This window comes from Narcine bancroftii, chromosome 1, assembly GCF_036971445.1.
Source record: "Narcine bancroftii isolate sNarBan1 chromosome 1, sNarBan1.hap1, whole genome shotgun sequence".
In the NCBI taxonomy this organism is placed as follows: domain Eukaryota; kingdom Metazoa; phylum Chordata; class Chondrichthyes; order Torpediniformes; family Narcinidae; genus Narcine; species Narcine bancroftii.
The window spans coordinates 194,075,444-194,103,150 of NC_091469.1; the positions used below are offsets into that span (position 1 = coordinate 194,075,444).

The 27,707-nt window shown below is 42.0% G+C and overlaps 1 protein-coding gene across 3 annotated transcripts in view; it reads left to right on the forward strand.

The window, feature by feature from the left end:
• Positions 1 to 27,707, forward strand: part of lrrc8aa (leucine rich repeat containing 8 VRAC subunit Aa) — a 63,488-nt gene that overhangs the window by 6,317 nt on the left and 29,464 nt on the right. For 2 of the 3 annotated variants that reach the window (XR_011340516.1, XM_069886621.1), the window contains exon 2: positions 5,464 to 5,587. The exons of the other annotated variant lie outside the window; for it this stretch is intronic. The gene's annotated coding sequence lies outside the window, so the exon portion shown is untranslated. The remainder of the gene's footprint in view (positions 1 to 5,463; positions 5,588 to 27,707) is intronic. 3 annotated transcript variants of the gene reach the window in all.

The window sequence follows — 27,707 nt, forward strand, 5'->3', positions numbered from 1 at the left end:
TTCCCTCTGTACGCAATAACCCTTAATGATCATGAATCTATCCACCTCTGCTTTAAACATATTCAGAGGGTCTACTTCTACTGACCTTTGAGGAAGAGAATTACAAAAACTCAAGGAAAAGAAGTTCACTTCATATCTGTATTAAATAGATTAACCTCTTTTTTTAAATAGTGGCCTCATGTTTTAGAATCCCACAGAAGAGAAAACCCCCTCTCCACATTCAACCTTTCAAAACCCCTAAGAATCTTATTATTTTCAATCAAGACACCTCTTGCACTTCTTGTATTTTGCAGTCACAAAATTAGCTTTCCAACCTTCTTTGTGAAATAACTTGCCCATTCCATATCTCTACTCAACTGTTTCCTTTCAACTAACAGATCATAAAAGTGTGTGGGGGGGTGGAAACGTGGCCATGCAAAGGACTTGGACAGATGATCGAGATCTTTGTGGAGTATCAAAAAGATGGTTACAATATGAAAATTAAGAAATTTTTTACTAAAAAAATAGATAAGTACTAGAAACCAAGACAGCCAAGAACAAAAATTGAGGAAGCTTCTACTCAGCCAGAAAGGCAGCTGGTGGACCCTGGCAGAGTTGGAGAGTTGGGACAAGAACTAAATATTATCCTGGAGAAAATGGAAAACTTAAGCAATCAATTTGCAGGCATTGCAACTTTGACATATCAAATTTCCTCAAACTCCTCATGAAATGTAACCACTGATGAGTCTTTTTGCATCAACCTGGAGGCCCCAGGACAGGCCTTCAGAGATGTCAACACCCAGGAATTTGAAGTTTCTTGCACTTTTCACTGCTGACGACTCAAATTGAATGTAATCCTTTCAGGGGACAGGGTGTGAAGAGGTGTAGTCGAGGTAGCTGTAGGAATTGGTGGGTTTGTAGAAACTGTCTGTCGACAGTTTGTCTCCTGAGATGGAGACAAAGCGATCAAGAAAGATGGGAGTGTTGCTAGAGATTGACCAAGTGAATTTGAGGGCAGGGTGGAAGTTGGCAGAAAAATGAATAAAGTTAATCATGCATGGGTGCATAAGGCAGCATCAAAGTAGTCATCAATGAAACAGAGGAAGATTTTAGTCTTGCCTATGTAGGCTTGGAGCATGATTGCTCCACATAGCCAACAAAAAGGCAGGCATGGCTGGGGCCCATGCAGGTACCCATGGCTTCTCATGGGATGTCAAAGGAGAAGTTATTGAGTGTGAGGACATGTTCTGCCAGCTTGAGGGTGGTGGTGGAGGGGGACTGGTTGGGTCTGTTGCCAAAGAAGAAATGGAGGGCTTTGAGGACTTTGGTATGGGGATAGACGTGTAAAGTGCAGGGATGGAAACAATGAGGTTGGATGTTGTGGAAGGAAGATGACCAAAAGTGATGGGTTTAATCTTTGGAGACTTATTGAATGTACATTGGTATATGGGTTAGCCTTTAATGCGCTAAAATGCATGTCTTGTGAGACTGCTGTAAGCGATCTAAGGAAAATATACAACCAGACATCAGCTTTTGTGATATCCTGGAACAAACCAAACCTGCAGAGCAGTTTCATCTTTTTCAATGGCATGAAACTCCCCTGCCTCTGGATTTCTTTGCAGAAGATGGTGTTGGCCTTCCATTGATAATATTTTAACATGGGCTGCCCCATGTCTCAACTGCGTTTGGGGTATCCAGAGCTTGGATGGGTGGAAGGGTGTCAGAAACTGGGTACTAAGTTGGTGTTTGGAGCATTGGGATCTCGAATGGGAGGGTGGCTTGAGATGGGCATCAGAATCTCGGATGGTTGGTGGCTGGAACCAAAAATGGGGGGGGTCAAATTTTACATGTAATTTTGGGGAAAATACCAAATTTTGGGGTAAAAAATAAGGGGTATTTACTTTTACGTTTATGGAAAATAGCAGATTTTTGAACCAAAAATAAAGGGGAGAGGTGATAGAGACTTTTACATGGTATCAATTATTACACATGTATATATGGAAACAACCAACTGAAAAACCTCACAAAGATTAGCGTATACAGAGCCGTTGTCATACCCACACTCCTGTTCAGCTCCGAATCATGACCACCGCCAGTGGGCTGATATCGCCTCAAACCATGCATCTTGGCACCTCACAGTTCGGCGGGCAGCAACCTCTTTTGAAGAAGACCGCAGAGCCCACCTCACTGACAAAAGACAAAGGAGGAAAAACCCAACACCCAACCCCAACCAACCAATTTTCCCTTGCAACCGCTGCAACCATGTCTGCCTGTCCTGCATCGGACTTGTCAGCCTCAAACGAGCCTGCAGCTGACGTGGACATTACCCCTCCATAAATCTTCGTCCGCGAAGCCAAGCCAAAGGATATGGTACTTTATTCAAAGCTGAAACAGAGTTAGAATATTTAACCAAAATAAGGTGTGTGTGGGGTGTGTGGGGTGTGTGGGGTGTGTGGGGTGTGTGGGGTGTGTGGGGTGTGTGGGGTGTGTGGGGTGTGTGGGGTGTGTGGGGTGTGTGGGGTGTGTGGGGTGTGTGTGGTGTGTGTGGTGTGTGTGGTGTGTTGGGCAGACTGTGGCATGAATAGGAAGCCGCAGAATTTTAGGATTGTATACTCAAGTGGGTAGGAAATGGAAAAGGAGTTTGATTATTCCAGAGACATAGTGGTCAGATAGATTAACATAAATTATATTCCTCATGTCACATGTTTTGTAGTGCAGGAGATTGTATTTTAAAGTGCACTGACTATGGTAATTAAATGTATTTACTAACATTTTTGTAAAAATCTCCTTTCCTACTCCTATTAAGATTGTTTTGCCAAAATAGTTTGCAATTCTACATGCTACACTTGCATGTTGTTACATTAAATCCTGCTGTTTGGTGTAATTCTTGTCAGTGAATGTTCAAGGTGATTATAACCAACTAGATACTATCATTATCTGTTGTGCTCCTGATAATCTTCATGAAAGTAGACTTGCATTTATCTGGCATTTCTTGGAATTTCATCTAGAATATGTCTGGTCTTTTAGCATCAATTTTGTGCCATTGGGACATATAATGTTTCAATTTTCCATAAGGCAACCTTTTTGAAAATGCTTGAGTAAAGATGGGAGTTTGATTTATTTTTTTGTTATGTCATGCTGATTCAGCTCTTATTGGGCTGTTCTTCAGTAGAAAAATGTATGTTATTGAGATGAACTAAAGTTTTGAATAGGAATATAAAGAAGAACATAATAGACCATTTGGCCTCCTGAGCTGGCTCTGCTTTTCCATTATTAGATCATGGCTGAATCCAAGAAATAACTAGTGATTTTAATTTTTACCTTTCATTCCCCAACCCCCACAAATAATTTGTTTCCCATTCTATTTTCTCATTAGTCTCTAAAATAGAAGTTTAACTGTGATCAATTTTCATGCTTCTGGTCTTATTCTGTTAGAATAGATGTTTAAATGAAAATTCATATGACTGTGATTAGTAAGGAATTGCTTAAGGTGGTATGTGGGTGGAAAGAAAAAGTTTGAAAATCACTGTTCTAATTGACTCTTTATGTGCACGGTTTCATAACTCCAAAGGAAATGGGCCAATGACAATTTTTCTCAAGCAAAATATTTCAGTAACACTCACATACCATCTTAAGCAAGAGCATCGATGGCATAGGGGATTACTTAAAGTGGTATGTGAGTTGAAAGAAAAAGGTTGAGAACCACTGATTCAGAAGCTTATGTACTATTCCAATTATCCGAAATTCTTTTGGAACTGAACTGATTACACAGGTTGAAAAAAAATTTCCCCCAACATGAAATTAGAATTATGACTGTCCTCATTTTGGGTAACTCCACACCTCCCCCCCCCCCCCTTCCATTTCTTCTTTACCTATTTCTATTGACTTTTCTCTCCAACTATCCCTCTCAAATTGCATGCTGCTGTCTCCCAGCTGCAAGTGGTTGAAAGAATCTCTTGTCCCGGTGTCATCGAGGAGAGCAGCCTCCCAGGCAGGGGCGGGACCTTCGGGTTCCCAGGCAGGGGTGGGGATCCTTGATGATTGGAGGTAGCAGTTGGGATGGGGAATGTGCACAGGCGTAGATTGGATCATTGTTGGGCTTCAACATTGAGAACCAGGACACGAAGCCAGAACAGCCCCTGCTGGAACAAACCCATGGGGAGACAGAAGCCCACAGACTTGCCAGTGAGTGTTCCACTGGCCCAGGAAGCCTCCCCAGGGATCAGCGATGGTGGTTGGAAGGTCTCGGTGATTGACAGTGGTGTTGGAAATGTGTCAGGGATCGGCAGCAGCCAGCACTTTTTAGGTGAGAATTAAACATTATTTTAATGCTTAAAGTGCCTTCTTGTTGTTTGTTGTTGTTTAAACATTGATACAAGTGATTTGCTGTTGCTACTGGGCTGTTTTTTAAAAAAATTACCAGTTATCTGAAAAATTTAGTCATCTGAAATGGGTTCAGTCCCGACCATTATGGATAATCAGTTGTACTGTAATTGCTTTCATCTTCTGAGTAAATCTGAGTGCAAGATTAATTTTATTTTTGTTTGACTTCTGAATTGGAATATATGACATACAAGTAATAGTTCTATAAAGAAACTGCATAATAGTTTATTGTGACTTGCACGTGTTTAGAATGAACTAGTTACACATTGTAAAGAAGTTATGAGTGATCAAATTGTTAATTTGATGTTGTAATAAAGCAAATTGGAAGAGATAAATGTGGGAACTTTTGTCAGCTGCTTTTCATTTTATTTCAGGCCTTGCATGTTAAGCAGTATGACCCCGCTATTTTGTTATGGGTCTACTTTCCAATTGAAACACTGCTTCTGGATATTTGTCTCCATGTTCAGGCTGTACATTTCAGTACTAGTTAGATGTAGAAAATTATATTTCAGAATGATTCAGAGATTAAATAATTATACTGTAACAGGTTTAAAAAGTATTTCTGTTTATTTTAAAAAACATGGGTAAAGGTTAATATGCTGACTTATGGAAACCATTGAAAGGTTATAGAACAGAAGGAGGCCATTCAGCTCATTATATACAAACTGGTACGCTACCAAAACAACTTCGTCATTCTTCATAGTCTTGCAGAAATTTCTGCAGAATTCAGCTATTCATTTCCCTTTTGAAAACCACAATGGAACCTGCCTCCATCATATTTGCAGGAAATATAATCCAAGTTCCAACCACTTGCTGCATAAGGAAGCTTTTTCCTTGTGACCTAATTTCTTGACTCATTCACTAAAGGGGACAGTTTCTTCCCTTCCCCCTTCCCCCTATTCACACTGTTAAAAACCCTCTTGTATTCAAACAAATCTCCTGTCAGACTTTTCAAAGAGCCAGTCCCAGCCTCTCTAATCTTAAATTGCTGATAATTGGGGTTAGTATAAAATTTACACTTTTTGAAAGTGCATTATAAGATAAACATACATCAATACTTTGCCATTTCATCATTTAGTTTTCTTCTGTCTAAAATTTTAGTGCCAGCAACTGCTCCTATGGCCGTGAGAGAGTATAAGGTGCCTAAAGTTGATGGGAATCGAGCACAGAAGGTTATTTGCTTGACACAAAGAGCAACTGAGCACAGATAACAGCCAGCAGCACGGTAAGTGAGACGTTAAATACTGCACTGTATAGAAAAAAAGAACATCTTTGTGTACAAAATATCCACAATAGGCTATTCACAAATGGAGCATAGAAATAATGATTGCAGTAAAAAAAAATCTAAATTTTTTATTTCCCAGAGAAAAAAATTCTCTAAGCAAAAAGCCCATGTAACTAACGTAACCTCCATGTTAAAGCAATCAAAGATAATGAGAAACAACTTGAACCTTAATATGTTCTGACAATAAAAAAAAATACAGTCAGGTAGCTTAAAGGAAATCCTAAATCATGGGAGCATAATGGTTTATGGAGTAACTTGTTATATTCTGTCTCTCGTGCATCATCTTGCAAAAGTGTATTGAACACTGTAAATAAAGACATTGTGTTGGATTTGGCTCATTACACTTGGGGAGTGGAATTACAGGAACAATTGAGTGAAGTTCCCTCTTTAATTAGGATCCTGCTTCAAAGCGATTGCCCTCTTCAGCTGTTAATGAATCATTTTATATAGGATCTCCATCTTCAAGGCACAATATGCGCTCACCAAAATGTTGGTCTCTCCTTTTCTTAATTTGCAGAATGAAAATAACTCACTGTCAGTGCAAGTGTTGCATATAATCTGGAAATCATTGTGAATTTATTCTCCTATTTGATTCTTTGTTTTAAATATTGAAACTGAACTATGATAAGGAACCAGGTGTTTTGGATTTGCATTCCCAGTTCTGTAGTTAGATTGAGAGCTCTGTTCTATTCAGGTGGCTCAATAGCACAGAACGATTAGGCATAGATGAGAAACTAATGGCCAAATAGGGGAACCCAAAATTTGTAGGCATCTTGATGAAACTGCATGAAATTGGTGCTTTAGCTGACAACCACACATGTGCAACCTTTTATTACTTTGAGTATTCAGTTTTGCCCCTTCAGATTCACAGGAGTGCAGGATCATTGATGGCTATATTACGTTTCAAGCTTGTTATCAAAACTTGCAATGTATGAAGATGGCTACTTGTTTATTCACTTATTTATTGACAAAAAAATCTAGGCACTATTGCCTCCCCATGGATGTCATATGAATATGACATCCATGTCATTTTTTAACCTTTTTCATTGAATTACTACAAGGTAAAATTTGATAGTCACACAAGAGGTTTTCAATACCTTGTCAAAGCAATAAATTTTAAAAATGTAGGACAGCAATTCCAGAACTTAAAGCAATGAATGTTGATGTTCACTGATGGGTTGGTGTCTATCATCTCTTTAAGATTGTGGTCAAGATTTCAGGTGGGAATATTGTAAATCTCCTCCAATGGAATACTGACTTCTTCTGAAATGTTATTAAACTTTGCATCCAGTTCTTGAACTGATATTCCTTTGAACTGATCTCACCACAAAATAACTAGAACCATCGAATGCTGCAGCACAGAAAACAGGCCATTTGGCCCCTCGAGTCTGCTGACCATCATCTTGCTAGTTCCACTGACCTGTTCCCATTCCATAACCCTCCAGACCCAATTTATTCTTAAAATACAAATATTTGATGATACTCAAGTTATGTGGCTAGGTATGCAAATTAAACAATCTTGCAATCTATCAGAATTCCATGAGGAAATAAAATGCATATTCTCACAGGATTTGAAATAAGGGAAATCTCTCATCTGTTCATATTTGGTCCTTTATGCCTGCTCTGTCATTGAGATTGTGACTGATCTATGACCTCATTGTCATTTTCATGCACTGATTTATCTAAAAAAAATCTACATCTTTTGCTCTCTTTAATATTTTTGACAACTAAGGTTTCACAGCCCACCTAAATTTCAAAGATTTATCACAATTTGGATGAAACCTTTTTGTGTCTTTCAGTCAGTGGGAAATGCTGACTTTGTATCTGCCCTATAAAGCCCTTTAAGAATGTTATACAATGCAATTATATCATCTCACATTCTTCTCAGCTATGGAGAGTACAGATTTAAACAGATTAAACTCCACCCATACCATAAATACACTATATCAGGAATTGATCTGATTAATTTCAGACTGCATTTCTTTGAGTAGGGAGACCAGATCACCATACAACTTAAGGCAGGGATGTCAAACTCAAATTCATGGAGGGCCAAAATTAAAAACTTGGACTAAGTCGAGGGCCGAACCAAATATTTATGAAAAATTTTCAACAACATCTGCTTGTTTTCTCTTCTTTCAACATATGTTATGTTAAACTTTTTCTTATTAAAATAAATGTTTAATAATAGTTTTGGATAAATTCTTTCCAGAAGCATTAACAAATGAGAAATAAAATATTCAATAAATAATATTTCTCTATAGAGGATTTGTCAAATGTTGCTAGTGTGCTGTCGAATAGTAAAATCTGAGGGCTATTGAGAATGTGGGAGAATAACATGATTCCTGAAACAATCAAATGAGTGACTGATTGTGGGCATGAACTCTAGCAGGGTTATTTGCCATGCCCTTTTTCCATTGGTACAGATATCCTTTGATTTACACACTTTTCAAGTTTTATGCCTAATGAGCTAGTATCCAGGTGCAGGACTATTTTTAACCAGGAATATATTTATCACTGTGACATGAAACTATTGGAAGATCGTTTTATCCTGAGATTAAAGTTCATATTCCTTACTCAGGCCTGTGTGCGGGAGGGCGGGGTTTGCGGGCGATCGGGTTGGACAACGACAGTGCGGGGGCATCGGCTCTCGCTGCAGGGCGGCATCTCGGCGGATCAGTGGCCCCGTCACCGTGAGTCGCGGGTCGGCCTGCGGCAGGGAGGGGGAGTGGGCAACGGTCCTGGCGAGGTCAGGCCCCCCCTGAGTTTCTGCCGGACCCCCCTTGACCTGCTGAGTTTCTGCCGGACCCCCCTTGACCTGCTGAGTTTCTGCCGGACCCCCCTTGACCTGCTGGGTTTCTGCCGGACCCCCCTTGACCTGCTGGGTTTCTGCCGGACCCCCCTTGACCTGCTGGGTTTCTGCCGGACCCCCCTTGACCTGCTGGGTTTCTGCCGGACCCCCCTTGACCTGCTGGGTTTCTGCCGGACCCCCCTTGACCTGCTGGGTTTCTGCCGGACCCCCCTTGACCTGCTGGGTTTCTGCCGGACCCCCCTTGACCTGCTGGGTTTCTGCCGGACCCCCCTTGACCTGCTGGGTTTCTGCCGGACCCCCCTTGACCTGCTGAGTTTCTGCCGGACCCCCCTTGACCTGCTGAGTTTCTGCCGGACCCCCCTTGACCTGCTGAGTTTCTGCCGGACCCCCCTTGACCTGCTGAGTTTCTGCCGGACCCCCCTTGACCTGCTGAGTTTCTGCCGGACCCCCCTTGACCTGCTGAGTTTCTCCCGGACCTCCCTTGACCTGCTGAGTTTCTCTCTTCTGGTGTTTTTACGACAACCGCAGACTTTCACTCATACATTGATGAGGGGGATCAAGGGCCAAACATTGTCAGGTACCTCTCTGCTGGATAAAGGATACGGTTTAACCCGCTGAGTTTCTCCAGTGTTGGGTTTTCACGAGGTAAAGTCAAAGGGCCGAAGGGCCTGTTTCTGATCTGTAATGTTCTACGGACCCTGCTCTTCTTTCCGTGCCGGTGTCCCAGGACCTTTCCAGGGCAGTCTCCGCACTCAGGACCGCGCTGGGATCCCGGTCAGCAGTGGAGGAGCAGGTGAGCGCGGCTAATCCCGATCCAGCCCACGCCACTCCCGAGATTGGCGGGGGTTTCCACCCTACCTGCCTGACCAGCCTCGCTCTCCACATGTACTCCGGGCACCCGCCGCTGGTCCAATGGGAAGGCGCAGGGCGGCCGGCGCCACCACCGCCCGGCGGGGAGCCCCAATCTTCCCTCCGGCGTCCCGACTCCATCTGCAGCTCCAAGAAACGCTGTGGCACTGGGGTTCCAGGCGCTGGGAAGCGGCCTTGGCTTCCCCTGACACCGGCCAGGCCGCGCTGCAGTGGGGGGGTGGGTGGGGGGACACGACAGCGTGTTTATAAAACCACCCACCACTACTTTTCAAGGACCAGGATTTTTCTCTCTCTCTCTCTCTCTCACCCTGGAACACAGCGGTTACTGTGCATGCGCTATACTGGCGCGGCAGCCAGCGGGCCACCTCTAATACATTTTTGATATGATCTTGCGGGCCAAATATAATTATATCACGGGCCAAATTTGGCCTGCGGGCCAGAGTTTGACGTGTGTGACTCTGGGATCCCATTCAGAATGGCTGCCTGTAACAAGAGGTGTTCTGCAGGGGTCAGTCTTGGGGCTGCTGTTATTTACAATTTATATTAATGATTTGGATTGTGGAATAAATAGTTTTGTGACCAAGATAGGTGGTGGAGCAGGAACTATTGAAGAAACTGTAAGATTGCAGAGGGATATGGACAGATTGGGAGATTGGGCAAATATATGGCAAATGAAGTACAATGTTGAGAAGTGTTCAGTTCTACATTTTGGCAGTGGAAATAAACAGGCAGAGTACTATTTGGATGGGGAAAAATTTCAATCCTTGGAGGTGCTAAGGGACCTGGGCATCCTTGTGCAGAGTAATCTAAAAGTTAGATTAGTAGTGAAGAAGGCAAATGCTATGCCAGTATTCATTTCAAGAGCTATAGTATATAAGAATAGAGAGGTGTTTATGAGGCACTTCTGAGACTCCATTTGGATGTGTATAGTTTTAGGCCCCCTACTTAGAAAAGATATGATGTTGTTGGAAAGGGTGCAGAGGAGATTTACCAGGATGATTCCTGGAATGCAGGGGCTGGAGTATGGGGAAATGTTTGGCAACTCTTGGGTTGTACTTGTTGGAGTATAGGAGAGTGAGGGGGGGATCTCATAGAGACATTTCGAATATTGAAAGGTTTTGACAGAGTGAATGTGAATAAGATGTTTTCCTTGATGGGCGTCGAGGACAAGGGGTCATAGTCTTAAAATTAGAAGTTATCCAATCAAAACAGAGAAGAGGAAGAACTTCTATAGTCAGAGGGTCATGGATCTGTGGAACTCACTGCCGCACAAAGCAGTGGAGGCCAGATCACTGGGAGTATTTTAACAGGAAATGGATAGGTATCTCATTAGTAAGGGTAATTGGAACTAGGGGTGAGTTTAGTCTGGTGCATAGCCATGGCCTGCTTTGTTCCTTTATCTTATGATCTTGTTCAAAACACTCTTAACAGCTTGCTGTCTTCTCAACTGCATGCCCAATGATCATCTTCAACCATTTGTTACTTGTTTTATACTCATCTTGCACCCTTAATTATTTTTCTGTGAACTTTTCCGTTATGAAATATATGGTGATTTATCACCTGATGTAATGGTTCATTTACCAGTCAGTGAAAGGCATCAGTACTTGAGATTACATAATGCCAGCTCATTCAGTTATTTCACTTTGTGATTTCCTGATCATCCACTGTGATATTCTACTTAGTACAGTAAAGTCATTCATTTTCTCAGTCAGAGGCTTTGCCTGGCATTCTATCCAATTCAAAGACCTGTAAGGAATTTGTCCTACATCTCTTTTTGAGAATCTACTTTTAAGTACGTGGTTTCTTTCCCTGCCTTTCTTTCAAGAAGAAATGAAGCACTGGTATTGTAGTGTGAGCTAAGAATACAATATAAGGTTATCTAAATATCCTCTAAATCAAATGCCAAAAATTATTCTAGAGAAACACAAAGCCTGTGTTTCTGAAATATTGAGTTACTAAAGAGAAGCTAGAGGGATTCTATTGGTTAGGCAAGAAATGGTCAGTTAGCAATTTGGGTTGGAAATGTTTATCAAAAAACGTCATTCTTTTCACTCACATTCACTCACATTCTTTTCAGCTTGCATGTCCAGCCTTTTTTTCTCTTTTTATGACACCATTCCTGCAATCACAGGAAATGGTCCTTTCTTAAATTGTAGCAATACATTTTTGTTGTAAAATCAAAAATGGCAAAAATGACTAATTTTATCACATTCCTCATACAGTGTACACATGAAATTGTGATGGATAATTGATGGGAGATGGTGACCTTGACATTCTTGCGAGCATTTAGATAAGCAATAATATTTTTGACCAAGATAACATCCTTTTAACTTTGCATATTTTTGTACTGTACTATGTACAGTATTGCATTTGCTCACTTTACTGTTTTGTGTTTGAACATTTTCACTGAAAATTGATTTTTTCCCCTCTCTGTTCTAAAAGAGCGCTCCTTATTCTATTGCACCATAAGTTTAGTTTGACCAAATTAAATAATTTTTGTAGTCTGTGTTTGTTAAACTCAGCCCAGACTGTGAATATATCTGTGAATAAAGAATACAACTAAGAACCACAGAACCAGTTTAAAATACAGTTTATTACTTCAACTGTGGTAATGCTAATGGGAGAAAGGGGGCACCAGGAAAAGGCTGATGACTTTAGTGCTGAGTCCTTTCTCAGTTTGCAATTTTCGAATGCGATTTGTATAGTAAATTGGGACCCATGCCTATGTGCAGGCGAAATAAGCTCTTGGCTCAAGAGGTTCACTAATTGGCACAAATTATTTACTAATTAGCAATTTAATATTTCACTACTCCTGTCATTTACAGCCTTTTTTGATTAACCAAGTTCATTTGAGAAACTTTCTGTTCCTGGCTTCCTTTCACAGTGAGATATTGTCAGCTGCAGTCTGTTCCCAAGACTCTTCAAAACTCCTGTTGTTTGACTACATTTCTGTGTCACAAGATGAAATTGAGGTGACTCCTCTCGGGGGTTGGTTACTTGTGTCACTGTGGCGATAGGGCCAGTTTGGGGGTGTTTACTGTATCCTCCATTTCCATGCAATGAACTAAGAACTCTACTCTTGTTGGTTGGAAACTTGAGTCTTTACTAGTCACATTGAATGTTCTGTTGGAGAAATCTGGCTGGGTTTATTGAAATGAAGTCTTGGCAACTGACGCCACATTGAATTTGCAGGATGGTAAGGATGGTCCACCTCAACAATGGTTATCATGGCTTCTTTGTATTGTTAAATTTAAAGGTACATTTTATCATTGTCTAATAGTGCAGGATCAAATCAAACCTACTTTTAACTATTAGTTTGTTTTTGATTTTGATGTCTATTTGTGTACTAATTCAGTGTTGCATATTTTTACACTTTAGTTTTTGATTTTTTGTGGTTTGGACTTCAAATCATTTGAATGATGTGAATTGCACACTATTAAAGAACCTTCAAAAATTCAATTTTTTTTCCTATTGGGTTTGAAGTTTGTTGGACAAGTCTTTATCGAAGCCAGATTGTTAATGCTAGATAGCTGCTGCCTAGAGTTAAAACCCAAATGCTTTCTTGGAAGATGCTACATTTTCAACATGTCTGGTTGTTTTTTTGTTGTTGAATTTCATTTTGGAATGATCAGATAGTTGGGCATGGGGGTGGTGGGGGATTATTTTTTTATTCTTTAGATTTCCAAGGTAAGGTGACAGTTTAATCTGCAATTGCTTCCACAATAGAAAGATGATGTGCGGGGTCTGGCTATATATAAACTAATCTAGTGTCATTGTATAAATTTTCAGATGAAATGTATTTGCCTTCACTTTTTTTTTGCCAGTATTTAATCTACGTAGCGACTGCTGTGGCAGCGCTACGAAATGAAGAGATGTCCACATAGTACGAGGGTGAACCAAAAACTGACTTTATTATTTGAATTCACCACACGTTGCCCCACGGGGAATGCCCACTTCTGGTGACATATGCACCGGCTTCCAGAAGTGATGTCAGTGCATCGCTGCGTCACTCCTCTGTCAGCAGTGCACCACATAGAAGCGGGGGGTTCCCTTAGCTCGCACGAGGCTTCAACCACGGGCGGCTTCTTGGTAGTGAAGACGGCCTCCTGCGCCATCTTGAGATGGCTGACTGTTGAGGCGATTCGGCCCATCCACCTGTGTGGTCGCTTGGGCTGCCACATCACCCCCCCCCCCGCCCCCCCAGAATCCCTGCTGCCCCCTGAGCACTTAAACTTATAGACTTTGGGCCATTGGCCTCTGCATATGACCTGGGGGTCCAGGGCTGGCAGGTTGGAGTCCAGGTGTGTGGCTTTGAGGCAGTCGACTGTGAATCTGTCCAGTCGTCTGCCAATGTCCAGTGTAAACACGACACTGTCTCTCAGTAGTTGAAGAAGACCGCAGAGCCCACCTCACTGACAAAAGTCAAAGGAGGAAAAACCCAACACCCAACCCCAACCAACCAATTTTCCCTTGCAACCGCTGCAATCGTGTCTGCCTGTCCCGCATCGGACTTGTCAGCCACAAACGAGCCTGCAGCTGACGTGGACTTTTTACCCCCTCCATAAATCTTCGTCCGCGAAGCCAAGGAGACGTGACCCATCCAGCGCAGCTGGATCTTCAGCAGCGTGGACTCGATGCTGTCGACCTCTGCCATCTCGAGTACTTCGACGTTAGGGGTGTAAGCGCTCCAATGGATGTTGAGGATGGAGCGGAGACAACGCTGGTGGAAGCGTTCTAGGAGCCGTAGGTGGTGCCGGTAGAGGACCCATGATTCGGAGCCGAACAGGAGTGTGGGTCTTCATTACAAGCACTATAGAGATGTTCCTTGCTGACCTCCCCTTATGAAAAAGTAATGGATGGACTGCAGGTCTGTGAGGACGTGGCTGGGCAGTGAGCCATGTTGAGACGGTGGTTTGGGCCATGGAGCCAGGCTTTCAAGGCAGCCTTCAGGTGACAGTGGAAATGCTGTGGTGTGGTGTACTTGACTGCTGTAGAATTTAGTCAGGTTGGACCAGAGTGAACTGTGCCCCTCGGACCAAGGTAATGTGTGTTGGAACTCCGAGGCGCAGGACCCAGATGGATAGGAAAGCCCTGCACACATCTCTGTGTCACACACAGGCATAGGTATTGCCTCCGGCCAGAGAATAAAACAGTCAATTGCCGTGAACAAGTACTGTATTCCCTGGCTCGTGGGGAGTGGGTTGACAATGTCTATGTGGACATGGTCAAACCGGCGTTGCACTGGCTCGAAAGTCTGGAGTAGGGTTTTCGTGTGCCATTATACCTTGATGCACTGGAACTGTAAGCAGATTTGGACCCACAAGGTCGCGTCTCGACAGAGGCCATGCACACAAACTTGTCTGTCAGAAGGCAGACCGTGGACCTTATGGAGGGGTGGGATAGGCCGTGGATCTGGTTGAAAATCCACCGTCGCCAGGTCGTGGGTAGGATAGGTCTGGGAAAACCTGTGGAGACTTCACACAGCAGGGATGGGCCTCCTGGTGGTGGGCAGAAATCGCTAACCTTCAGGCTGGTGATGGCCATCCAGTAGGCCTGGATGTCCGCATCCTCCGTCTGGTCCTTGGCGAGCTGAGCAACATTGAGCCCTCCTGAGATTGCGGCGGACGTGGGTCTGGACAGCGCGTCAGCCACCATGTTGGACGTGCCTGTGATGTGGTATTGTTACGAGTCCAGAAGACCCCAAAACCCAGCAGCAATAGATATTCACCAAGGCAAATGGTTACTTAAACAAAAGTTGCTTTTAATTATCTTTAAACATGAAAACAGAATCACACTTTAACTTATCACTATTGATTTAACTAACCTAACTTAACCCTCTTCTAATTCTAAGCGCAAGTGTATGCAATGTTTGTGTGTAAGTTCTGAAAAGTTTTTTGGTTCACAGACCAATCTCACTTCTCATTCCTCCAAGTTCATTGGTTGTAGGCAATTCTTATATTGTGCACAGAATTTAACATTTATAAAGTTCACCAGGCTTTGATGCTTGAAAGGTAAATGGTTACCGCTCAGGAAGGTTCTTCTCAGTTTTCAGAGAGAGATTTGTTGTTCCTTTTTAATCAGTCACTTCAGTGTCTTGCTGACGAAACTTGCCTCCTCAGGGTTTTCCAGATGATAACCTCTTTTTTTTCAGGTCACCACAGAGTTCCTTCTTGTTTCAGTTACTTCAAGTGAAACATTAGACAGCCAGTCCTCTCCTCTTGCATGACCCACAAGGGCTTTGACCAAGAACACACAACCCGTCTTCCAAATGGGGTTTTCCACAAGCTTGCCAACTTGTCCTATTCCAGTCCCAGCTGCTGTTGCTGGCTGTAACACTGTAAAAGTGATATCTCTCTCTCTCTCTCTGAGAAAGCCTGTTTGATTTTTTTGCTTGCAAAACCACATGATCCTCTTAGAACAGCAAGCTCCCTCCAGAGAGAAGGCAGCTCTGACAAGCTCTTTCATCTGCTACCTTTTTGTAAACAACAATCCACGAGTGAAGTCTCTTGGACACTCTCCAAAGCTCTTGCAAAGACTGTTAGCCCCAATTTGTCTAACATGGGGCAGAGCTCCAGTATTTTAAATAAGATCTGTTTGTATGTGACTTACTCTAACAAACCTTTTCCAATTTATCTCCCAAAAACATAATTTTATGCTCTGTCACAGTATACTCTGAAATGGAGGAGAGATGCCACTGTTGTCTATTCACCCATGGGTCCAAGACCTTGCCGAGTGCGTAGGTTAGTAGTTTGTGGTTCCTGTAGGTGGTGAAAACCCTTCCCTCTACCGGAAATGCCATATCGCCAGGTACAGGGCCAACATTTCGCGGCTGAATGCGCTGAATTTTAGCTCTGACGGTTGAAGGTGCTTACTGAAGAAAGCAAAGGGGCGCCAGTGCTCATCAACCCATTGCTCCAGCACTGTGCCCACTGCTCTGTCTGACACATCTGTTGTAAGGGCCAGGGGGGAGGTAGAATCTGGATGCGCCAGCACCGTGGCCCTTACCAGTGCCATTTTAGTGGTGTAGAACACTTCTGTGGCATCCGGTGTGCACTGGAGCATCTTGTCACTGAGCTTGATTTTGTCAAATTGAGGCTGCATGAGGGTAGCTGCTCCCGGTAAGAAGTGATGGTAGAAGTTCTCCATCACAGGAATTCCTGCAGGCCTTTGGTTGTGCTTGGATTGCATTAATTTTGAATGGCCTCTACCTTATCGGGCAGTGGCGTGGCTCCCTCTTGGATGATGCAGTGTCCCAAGAAGTCTTGTCTCTAAGCCGAACTGGCATTTGGCTGGGTTCACCATGAACCCGAACTGCGGCAGTCTGTCAAACAAGAGGGTCAAATGCGTTCTGTGAGTGCTGGTGTTGGGGCTGGTGATGAGGATATTGTCTGAGTAGACAAAATGAAATAGAGGTCCCTGCCAACCATATCCATTATTTGCTGGAATGTCTGGGCCACTTTTTTTTGGTCCAAAGGGCTGCTGCAGGAAGTCAAAAGTCCAAAGGGTGTGATGATTGCCGTTTTTGGAATGTTGTTGGGGTGTACCAGGATCTGGTGGTATCCTTTGATGAGGTCCATCTTTAAGAAAACTTGGCAGCGTTGTAGACTCGGGACAAAGTCCTGGACGTGTGGGATGAGATATCTGTCTGGGACTGTCGCCTCGTTCATCCGTCTGTAATCACCTGCACTATGTGGAATGAGTAGGTCCATGGGCTGTTTGAATAGCGGATGATCCCCAGCACATCCTTGGCAGCGAACTCGGTCTTGGCTTGTTGGAGCTCGTCTTGCAGGAGGCACTGGGCTCTTGTGTACATTGAGAGCCCGTCGAACTCTATGTGGTGCTCCACACCATGTGGTGGGTTAGAGGCATGGAAGTTTGGGGCCAGTAAGCGAGCATACTCCTCTTGGTCCGGGGAATGGATCCCTAATGGCAGGAAGGAAATGTTGCTGCAGGGTGAGGGGGAAAGACTGGAACGTGGTAGCATTCACTAACCGGCATCTCAACGTATCCACCAGCAGTTCATGTGCCTGTAGGAAGTCCGCTATGAGTAGTGCCTGTCCCATGGCTTTGATTGTGCACTCCCACTGGAAGAGCATGTCTGCGATGTGGATGGTGACCAGGTGGGTCCCATAGCTCAGGATGGAGGATCCGTTGGCCGCTTGCAGGGTGAGGCCCTTGGGGTTGTGTCTGGCCTCGGAATATGTTGGTGGGATGAGGCTGATTTCTGCACTCATGTCAACTAGGAAGTCCCTTTCTGAGGTAGAGTAGGCCTTTCAGAGTGCCAACCGCCGAGGCCACTATCAGCGGCCGGCATGCCAGTTTCCCGTCACCATGTTGAGTTTGGTAGTGGGGTATGACCACGGGGGCGGGGGGAGTGCACCGCCGGGCATTCCAGCCCCATCGGCGGTGGTAGAAACAGTATTCACCGTGCTTCTCTGTGCGCCCGTCATGTTGTTGGGGTTTCCAGTGGGCTTGTCGCAATGGTAGCACCGATAGTATAGACAAGCTGCACATGGAGGGAGCTCTGTTATGAGGTGTGGAAAAGCCTGTATGCCTCTTTGGCTACCAGGTGCAGGGTGCTGAAATCCATGTCCGAAACCACCAAGAAAACTTGCATCGGCAGCTTGGAGAGGAACAGGGCCTCAAAGAGGAAACAGTCTGTATGCCCATCCACTAGGGCCACCACCTCGTGCATGAGCTTGGAGCGATTCCTGTCGTCCAGGCCCTGCATGTTTAAGATCTGAACAGTGAGTTGGGGAGAAAACACCAGAACTGCTTGTACTTGCACTCCATTAGCGGATTCTCCACGAAGGAGCTTACTTCGGCAGCAGTGGTGGCATCCAGAGTGCTGACGATGTGCCAGAACTTGGCGTCATCTGAGACGATTCCCCTGCTGTGGAACTGGGACTCAGCCAGTTCCCAGGCCGGTTTGCCCAGAAGGGCAGTAAATACACACCCACCACGATGGTCGCAGCAATTGTGATTGTAGTAGTAGCGGATTTTTGCATTCTGATGCGTTCAATGAGGGTTCCAAGACTTTGGAACTGTTGGCATCATCACTGTAGCAACTGCTGCACCAGCACTATGAAGTGAAGAGACATCCACCCAGTACAAGGGTGAACCAAAAACTGACTATTATTTGAATTCATTGCATTGCCCTGTGGGGAACACCCACTTTCAGCGATCTATCTGCTGGCTTCCGAAAGTGATGTCAGCACGTCGCTATGTCACTCATTGGCCGGTGGTGCACCACACGGAAGCGGGGCTTTTCCCTTAGCTCGCACGTGGTGTCAACTGCGGGCGCCTTCTCGGTGAGGGAGGTCCCACGTCATCTTGGGATGGCCAACTGATTCGGCCCATCCACCCGCGTGGTCGCTTGGCCAGCTACACCTGTACATTATTCAAATCGAGCAAGATTTTTTCTCCTTTTGTCCACAAAATATCCAATGTCCAGAAACACCATACTGTTGTTCAATCATAGAACAATGTTAGGGTTGTTTTTCACTTTGAATAAGAACCTAAAGTCTTTCAGTTGCTCTCATAAAACCTCATAAATTGAACTGAGTGCATCTAAAAGAAATCTGAGGCTTCACATTGCTCACATGGAAGTATTCCTGACTCTAGGAGATCAGACCTATCTGGGAGAATAAGAGAGAAAACTTTATTATCTTTCTTACCAGCTGTGAAATTCATATTTAGATTCTTTAAGGAAAAATAGGGTTGTACCTAGAGCCCACGCGATGGGTATTTAAAGTCAGCAACTTGACAGGCTGCCATTACAGAAAAGGAAATATTGCCAAGTATTTTATGTAAAGTTCTTTAAAGTTTGAAAAGTATTTTAATTGCGAATTGTTTGTCAAATTGTTTTCTGTCCTCTATTTCCTTCATAAGTTATGGTCTTTGTGAATAATATTGCTACTTAAAATTGAACCGAGTTGTGTGGGCTCATTGCCAAAGAGCAAGTGGTCTGAGTGTACCTCAACTTTTTTCACAATGAATATTTACTTGATGTCAACATCTTTTTCATCATCAAGGTTCTCAGTGGCAAAAGCTCAAGACCAGTTTTTTGTACGTTAAAAGGTGAACGAACTATTTGTGATCCTCTTGGGTAACCCAAGCTACGCTTGATATTTGCGTAATTAGAAGTATACTTGTGAATTTTAAAGTGATATTCACCAGTTACTAGATTGTATGAATAGGTTCATGTATCCAAAATATGTTGTAAGATGGAAGGAATTAATTAAGGTGTAACAACAGTATTTATCAATAGGATCCTTTTTGTGTAAGTACAATGTGCAGATGCATCAAAATTCTGCAACATGATTTCATGTCCTGACCAATGAAGGCAAGCTTCTTTATCACCATATGTCAACACATTCAGGACACTGAATTTGGACCTCCAGATTCCTCTTTGTATCAATGTTGTTAAAAGTCTTGCCATTAACTGAATACTTTCCCCTTGTATTTGACTTCCCAAAATATAATACCTTGCACTTGCCCATATTAAACTCCTTCTACTGTTTCTCTGCCCATATTAGCTGCTGTATTCTTTAAAAGGCTGAATCTGAAATAAAATGTTGGTAATGCTTATCAGGTTAGGGAGCATTGCAAAAGAAAAAAAAAAATCCCTGAAATATTAATTATTTCTGTATCCATGGTCTTTGCCTGATGTTTTGTGTTTTTATTTCAAGTTAGTGATTTATCTCTCTAACATATTCTTACAAACTGCCAAGTTAATTTAGGTTCCTTGATTTGGGATTACTTCTGAAGAACATCACTTAGAATTTGATTTTAAATGTTTGTTAAGGAATTTGTCTGGGAGCTTAAAATGTTTAGAATATATTGTGATGTGGCCAGGAAAATGGCGCTGAAGATTCAAGCATGTAAAGGTAAATTATGTGTCCTATTTTGAAACAAATTCTGCTCTTTATATAGCAAAACTTTGCAGTTGATGGTTTTCTATTGGTTTGACTCCTTTCTTGGCAGCCAAATAGATTGTCCATGGTGGAACTGTGCAGCTGATTTGATTATTCTGTTTCTGACCCAAATGTTAAAATTCCTAGTGAAACGTGAAAGTCTGCAGATGCTGTGATTGTAGTAAAAACACACTGAAATGCTGGAGGAACTAAGCTGGTCTTTCAACATCCATAAAAGACAAAGATATATGGCTGACATTTTGAGCCTGAACCCTTCTTCAAGGAACAAGCAGAATGAGCCAAAAGCAGGAAATCTCAGAATTCAGACAGTGCCGGCTGGGGGAGGAATCCAGAGCAACAAAAAAAGTTTTAATTGGATATGGAAAGGGAAGAGGTGAGAATTTATCATGTCTGTGTGAAAGGAGATAGGGAAGGGACAGACAAAGCTAGAGGAAGGTAATGCGGGAAGAAGTGGAGGGGTTAACGAAAGACAGAGAAGTCTATATTAATGCCATTTGGAGGGTGCCCAGTCAAAAGATGAGGTGTGGTTGATATGCCATAGATATGGACCTGAAAAGTGTTTTACTAATACTGGGCTTTTATTAACAGACTATAACCACCACTAGATGGGCCAGTGGGAAAGCATCTCCATCTGTTTTACCAGTAGGATGGAGTATCTCTACAGAAAATAGCAAGCAGTCAGTGTAATACGCCCCATCCCCATTGCATCATCACATTGGTTCCTCCAATTTATTGATGGTCTCAATCTGGCAGTACATTAGACTGTAGACAGATATGTCAGCAAGGCAAGGGAATGGAATGGGGAATTTAAAAAGGTGGCCATTGGGAGATTCATGCTCTTGCCACTGACAGAGCTGAGGTGTTCAACAAAGCGATCTCCCAGTATGCACTCCAAAATGAGAGCACTGGATGTAGTAGATGACTTCTGCAGATTCACGAGTAAAATGTTGCTTCACTTGAAAGGACTGAGGTGAGGGAGGTGGTGTGGGCACAAGTGTAGCATCTCCTGCAGTCACAGAGGTAGGTACCAAGGGGATGATTAGTGGGGAGGGAGGTGTGTATAAAGGAGTCGGGGAAGGAGTGGTCCCTACAGAAAGAGAAGGGAATATGCGTCGAGTGGTAGGATCACAAAGTGGGTGATAGAAATGGCAGAGGAGAATGTGTTGGTAGGATGGTAGATGAGGACGAGGAATCCTGTCCTTGTGCATGGGGGCAGAGGGGGCCAGAGCAGATGTGAGTAATGGAGGATATGTGGGTGAGCACTAAGTTGATGGTGGTAGAGGGAAAGCCCGTTGTTTGAATCAGGAGGACATCTCTGATGATCTGGCATGGAAGTCCTCATCCTGGGTGCAGATATGATGGAAATAGAGGGATTGAGAGAATGGAATCCTTAAAGGGAAAGGGTGTGAAGAGGTGTAGTTGAGATAGCTGTGCAAGTTCGTGGATTTGTAGCAGGTGTCTATCGAGAGTTTGTCTCCTGGGATGGAGCCAGAGATTGAGGAAAGGGAGGGTGTTGGTAGAGATGAACTGCTGATAAAATACCAGTTAAGCTTGTTTGTTAGTAGGTCCTAGAAGCTTGCACTACCTCAGATATTTGTGAAAGCTTGTAATCAAATTGGGATTACTTCTTGCGAAGCAAGTGATAGGAAACTTAATGCACTAAGCATGTAAAACCTTGCAACTTTCAAGCTGAGACCTTGTATCTTACTTGGGCTACAAACACTGTCAAGTCTACAACCTCTGGTCTAGCCGGAGAATTCTACCTTTTCAGTTATCTGAAGCACTTCTGTACACATTTGAAATTTTTTTTACCAAGTGTAAGCTCTGTAGACTTGTGTGACTGGAGTATACCGCAATCTGGGGGAAGATGCATTTTGTATTGGCTAAGTAAAAAGGATAGATTATTTTGAAGTTAATGTAATAATTTTGTTTATGATGGATTTGTGTTCCTGATGAATGGGCCTAAAGTGTTCAAAGCCATCCTGGATGGTCTCTGAGTCAACGTGGGATTCTTAAGTTACTGGGGATGATGGACATTTTCAGTGAGGCTTTGAGAATTCCCTTGAACTTCCTTTTTCTGTTCCCCTGGTAATCTGTTCCTGTATTTGAAACCCTGATGTCAGACATACAAAGGATGGGCTCTTCTTCTTGGAGCCAACTAAGTATAAATGCTGGGAATCTTGGCCTGGAATAGACAATAGACAATAGGAGCTGGAGTAGGTCCTTCGGCCTGTCGAGCCAGCACTGCCATTTTACAGATCATGGCTGATCACTACTATCAGTACCCCTTTCCAGCCTTATCCCCATAACCCTTAACTCCTTTGCCCATTAGAGTCTTATCTAACTCTCTTTTGAACATAATCAGCGAATCTGCCTCTACCACCCTCTGTGGCAGAGCATTCCACAGATTCACACTTCTCTGGGTAAAAAAATATTTTCTCATCTCCGTCCTAAAGGGCCTACCCTGTATTCTTAAACTATGCCCTCTAGTCCTCGTCTCCCCCATCATTGGGAACAAGTAATCCGACTTCACCCTGTTTATCCCCCTGATAATTTTGTATACCTCAATCATGTCCCCCCTCATCCTTCTAAACTCCATCAGATACAAGTCCAGTTTTTCTAGCCTTTCAGCATATGTCAACCCCACCATCCCTGGAACTAACCTTGTAAATCTGCGCTGCACACCTTCTATAGCTAGTATGTCCTTCCTCAAAATTGGAGACCAGAACTGGACGCAGTACTCCAGGTGGGGTCTCACCAGGGCCCTGTACAACTGCAGAAGGGCGTCTCTGTTCCTATACTCCAATCCCCTCTTGAATAGGACAGTGATATTGGATGTAGCTCTCCAGTGCTTTGTGTTCCTGCTGTAGACAATGCATATCTCAGAAGTGCTCAGAGAGGCAGGAAATACTAACAATGCCTATTTGCCATGTGCTTTGTTCTTCAAGCACACTTTTCCTGAGGAGTCATGTGATGGAGTAGTGGCCGGTCAGGGAACTCCAGCCCTCTCCGGAAAAGTTTTAAAAAAAATACACAAAACACAAAGGTACAAGAATAAAAATTAAAACAAAGGAAAAGTAAAGGTGGGAAGAAAATGGCAGCGAAGAGAGAAAAGTCGAAAGCAACGGGAAGAAGAGAAGAAGAAAGAACGTCGGAAGAAGAAGGTGAAGGCCTTACCTGTCCGAGGAGGCCTGCCGGGGAGAGAGAAGCCCGCTCCCTAAGGTCAGTGGAAGTCCCGAGCTCGGGACTACAAAAATGGCTCGCGGAGCCAAGTGAAAGTGCACAACCGCGCATGGAAAAAAAACACACTGACGGGAGGGGAGAACAGCTGAGGAGTCGATCTCCACAGCTGAGGATGACAGTTGCAACACAACAACAGGAAGAGAACACAGAAAACAACGAGAACAAGAAAGAAGAGAGTAAAAAGAAAACAAGGAAACAACAGATGACCAACCCAGAGGAAGAAGAACATGGAGAAATGGAAGAAGGGGGGAAAGGCAAGACAATGTCTATTTTTTTTTTAAAGAATATATGGAATCAGTAAAAGAATGGCAATTACAAGAATTTAATGAAATAAAAAGAAGAATTAAAAGTGCAGAAGAAAAAATGAATAGAATAGAGATGGTCATATATAGGAAAAAGAGTGGACAACGTGGAAGAACGAGAAACAATCGTAGAAATGGAAGTAGAGGACTTAAAAGAGAAATTAGAAGAATCTAATAAAAAAAGTTAAAGAGACACAAGAGCTGTTAGCTCAGAAGACAGATATAATGGAAAATTATAATAGAAGAAATAATATAAAGATAGTGGGCCTTAAGGAAGATGAAGAAGGCAAGAATATGAGAGAATTTATAAAAGATTGGATCCCCAGGGTCCTAGGAAGACCAGAATTACAGGAAGAAATGGAAATAGAAAGGGCACATAGAACATTAGCCCCGAAACCACAGCAAAAACCAAGATCCATTTTAGTAAAATTCTTAAGATATACAACAAGAGAAAATATATTGGAGAAAGCAATGAAGAAAATAAGAGAAGACAAAAAGCCACTGGAATACAAAGGTCAAAAAAAATTTTTCTATCCAGACATAAGTTTTGAACTCCTGAAGAAGAGAAAGGAGTTTAATACAGCAAAAACGATCCAATCGAAAAAAGGATATAAATTTATGTTAAAGTACCCAGCAGTACTTAAAATAGTTATTCCACGGCAGCAAAACAGACTATTCTCGGATCCGGAGGAAGCACGAAAATTTGCGGAACAACTACAAAACAGGCAGAGATGAAGACATGTAACGAGAGTAAAAATGACCATGAACTATATGTATGTGTGGATATGGGTACATGAGTGTATCCGCATTTAGAGGAAAATATATAGAGTATAGATAAGAATTAATAAGGGAATGAAAGGGAACAGAGGAAGTAAGGAGGGAATTAAAAGAGTGACCTTTGTTATATTTGAAAATTGAAATCTTTTCTGGGGGGGGCTGGGTGGGGAGGAGTTACGGTCACTGCAAAATCAGTTGACGCTTGCGAGTGAATTCGCAAATCCAAATGGAGAGGGGAGATGTGGTTGCCCGACAAGGGATAAAGGGCAACTCAGGAAGGGGAGGGGATAATGGGGTTAAAGAAATTTTAGATAGAAGAATAAGGGAAATGCTTGATGTTTTAGAAATGTTGTCTTATAAAGTGTTCAAAACAAGAAAGCAGAAATGGATAAGAAAGAAAGGTGATGATGAGGAAACGGAAAGGGAAGATAAACAAAGTATGAAATGGCTATGTTGAACTATATGACTTTAAATATTAACGGAATACATAACCAAATCAAAAGGAAGAAACTGCTAAATTTACTGAAAAAAGAAAAATAGATATAGCATTCGTGCAAGAAACACATTTAACTGAAATGGAGCACAAGAAATTAAAGAGAGATTGGGTAGGACATGTAACAGCAGCGTCATATAATTCAAAAGCTAGAGGAGTAGCTATATTAATCAGTAAAAATGTACCAATTAAAATAGAAGAGGAAATAATCGATCCAGCAGGGAGATATGTAATGATAAAATGTCAGATATATTCGGAGTTTTGGAATTTACTCAATGTATATTCACCTAACGAAGAAGATCAAAAATTTATGCAAGATATTTTTTGGAAGATAGAAGACATGCAAGGGAACATACTAATAGGAGGGGATTTTAACCTTAATTTGGATTCAAACATGGATAAAACTGGGAAAAAAATGAACAGAAAGAACAAAGTAACCAAATTTACAATTAAATCGATGCAAGAAATGCAACTTTTGGATATATGGAGGAAACAACACCCAAATGAAAAGCAATATTCATATTATTCAGGTAGACATAAAACATACTCAAGAATAGACCTATTCCTGTTATCAGCTCGTATGCAAGACAGTAAGAAAAACAGAATATAAAGCTAGAATATTATTGGACCATTCACCCCTGATATTGACAATAGAGTTAGAGGACATCCCTCCAAGAATGTATAGATGGAGATTAAACTCCATGCTACTTAAAAGGCAGGATTTTAGAGAATTAATTGAAAGACAAATTAAAATGTACTTTGAAATAAATACGGAATCAGTGAAAGATAAGTTTATACTATGGGACGCAATGAAAGCGTTCATCAGAGGGCAAATAATAAGTTATGTAACCAAGATGAAGAAGGACTACAATCAGGAAACAGAGCAGTTGGAAAGGGAAATAGTAAATATAGAAAAAGAATTAGCAATGAAGGAAGACACAACTAAAAGAAGAGAATTGGCAGATAAAAAAATAAAATATGAAACACTACAAATATATAAGGTGGAGAAGAACATAATGAAGACAAAACAGAAATATTATGAACTAGGAGAAAAAACGCACAAAATTCTAGCGTGGCAGCTTAAGACAGAACAAACTAAGAGAATGGTATTGGCATTAAAGAAAAAAGACAAGCAAATCACATATAATCCAACAGAGATTAATGAAAACTTCAGAGAATTCTACGAACAATTATATCAAACTGAAAACGAAGGGAAAGAAGACAAAATAGATGAATTTTTAACTAAAATTGAACTACCGAAATTGCAAACAGAGGAACAAAATAAATTAACAAAACTATTTGAAATAGAAGAAATACAGGAGATAATAAAAAAAACTACCGAACAATAAAACACCAGGAGAGGATGGATTCCCAATAGAATTCTATAAAACATTTAAAGATTTATTAATTCCTCCCCTTCTGGAAGTAATGAACCAGATTGATAAAACACAAAGCTTGCCAGATTCATGCAAAACAGTAATAATTACAGTAATACCAAAGACAGGGAAAGATCCACTCGCACCAGCGTCATATAGACCAATATCTTTACTTAAGATAATAGCTAAACTATTAGCAAACAGATGGGCCGACTATGTACTAAAAATAGTAAATCTAGACCAAACTGGATTTATTAAAAAAAGACGAACAACAGACAATATTTGTAAATTTATTAACTTAATTCATGCAGTAGAAGGGAATAAAGCTCCAACAGTAGCAGTGGCTTTAGACGCAGAGAAGGCCTTTGACAGAGTAGAATGGAATTATTTATTCAAAGTATTACAAAAATTCAGTTTACCAGAGAAGTATATTAATTGGATTAAAGCATTATATAAGGGGCCATTGGCGAAAGTGACAGTAAATGGATATATATCAAAGCAATTTAACTTAAGCAGATCAACAAGGCAGGGATGCCCACTATCACCCCTTTTGTTCGCATTAGCTATAGAACCACTAACAGAATTGATAAGAACAGAAAATAAAATAAAAGGGATAAAAATAAAAGACAAGGAATATAAAATCAGTTTATTTGCAGATGACGTTATAGTATACTTAACAGAACCAGAAATATCAATAAAAGAATTACATAAGAAATTGAAGGAATATGGAGAAGTGTCGGGTTACAAGATTAACGCAAATAAAAGTGAAGCAATGCCAATGAATAATGCGGATTTCTCAAAATTTAAGAAAGAATCACCATTTAGATGGCAAATGCAAGCAATACGATATCTAGGTATACAAATAAATAAAAACCTCGGCCATCTATAGAAACTCAATTATTATCCACTAATGAAAAAATTACAGGACGACTTAGAGCATTGGAAAGACTTGCCACTAACACTAATAGGAAGGATAAACTGTATTAAAATGAACATTTTCCCAAGGATACAATACCTATTTCAGGCATTGCCAATACACTTGACGGAGAAATTCTTCAAGGAGATAAAGAAAATAATAAGGAAATTTTTATGGAAAGGGGGGAAACCGAGGATAGCACTAGCTAAATTAACAGAATGGTATAAACAAGGAGGCTTACAACTGCCAAACTTTAAAAATTATTATAGAGCTGCACAATTAAGATACCTATCAGATTTTTATCAAACAAGGGAAAAGCCAGATTGGACTAGATTAG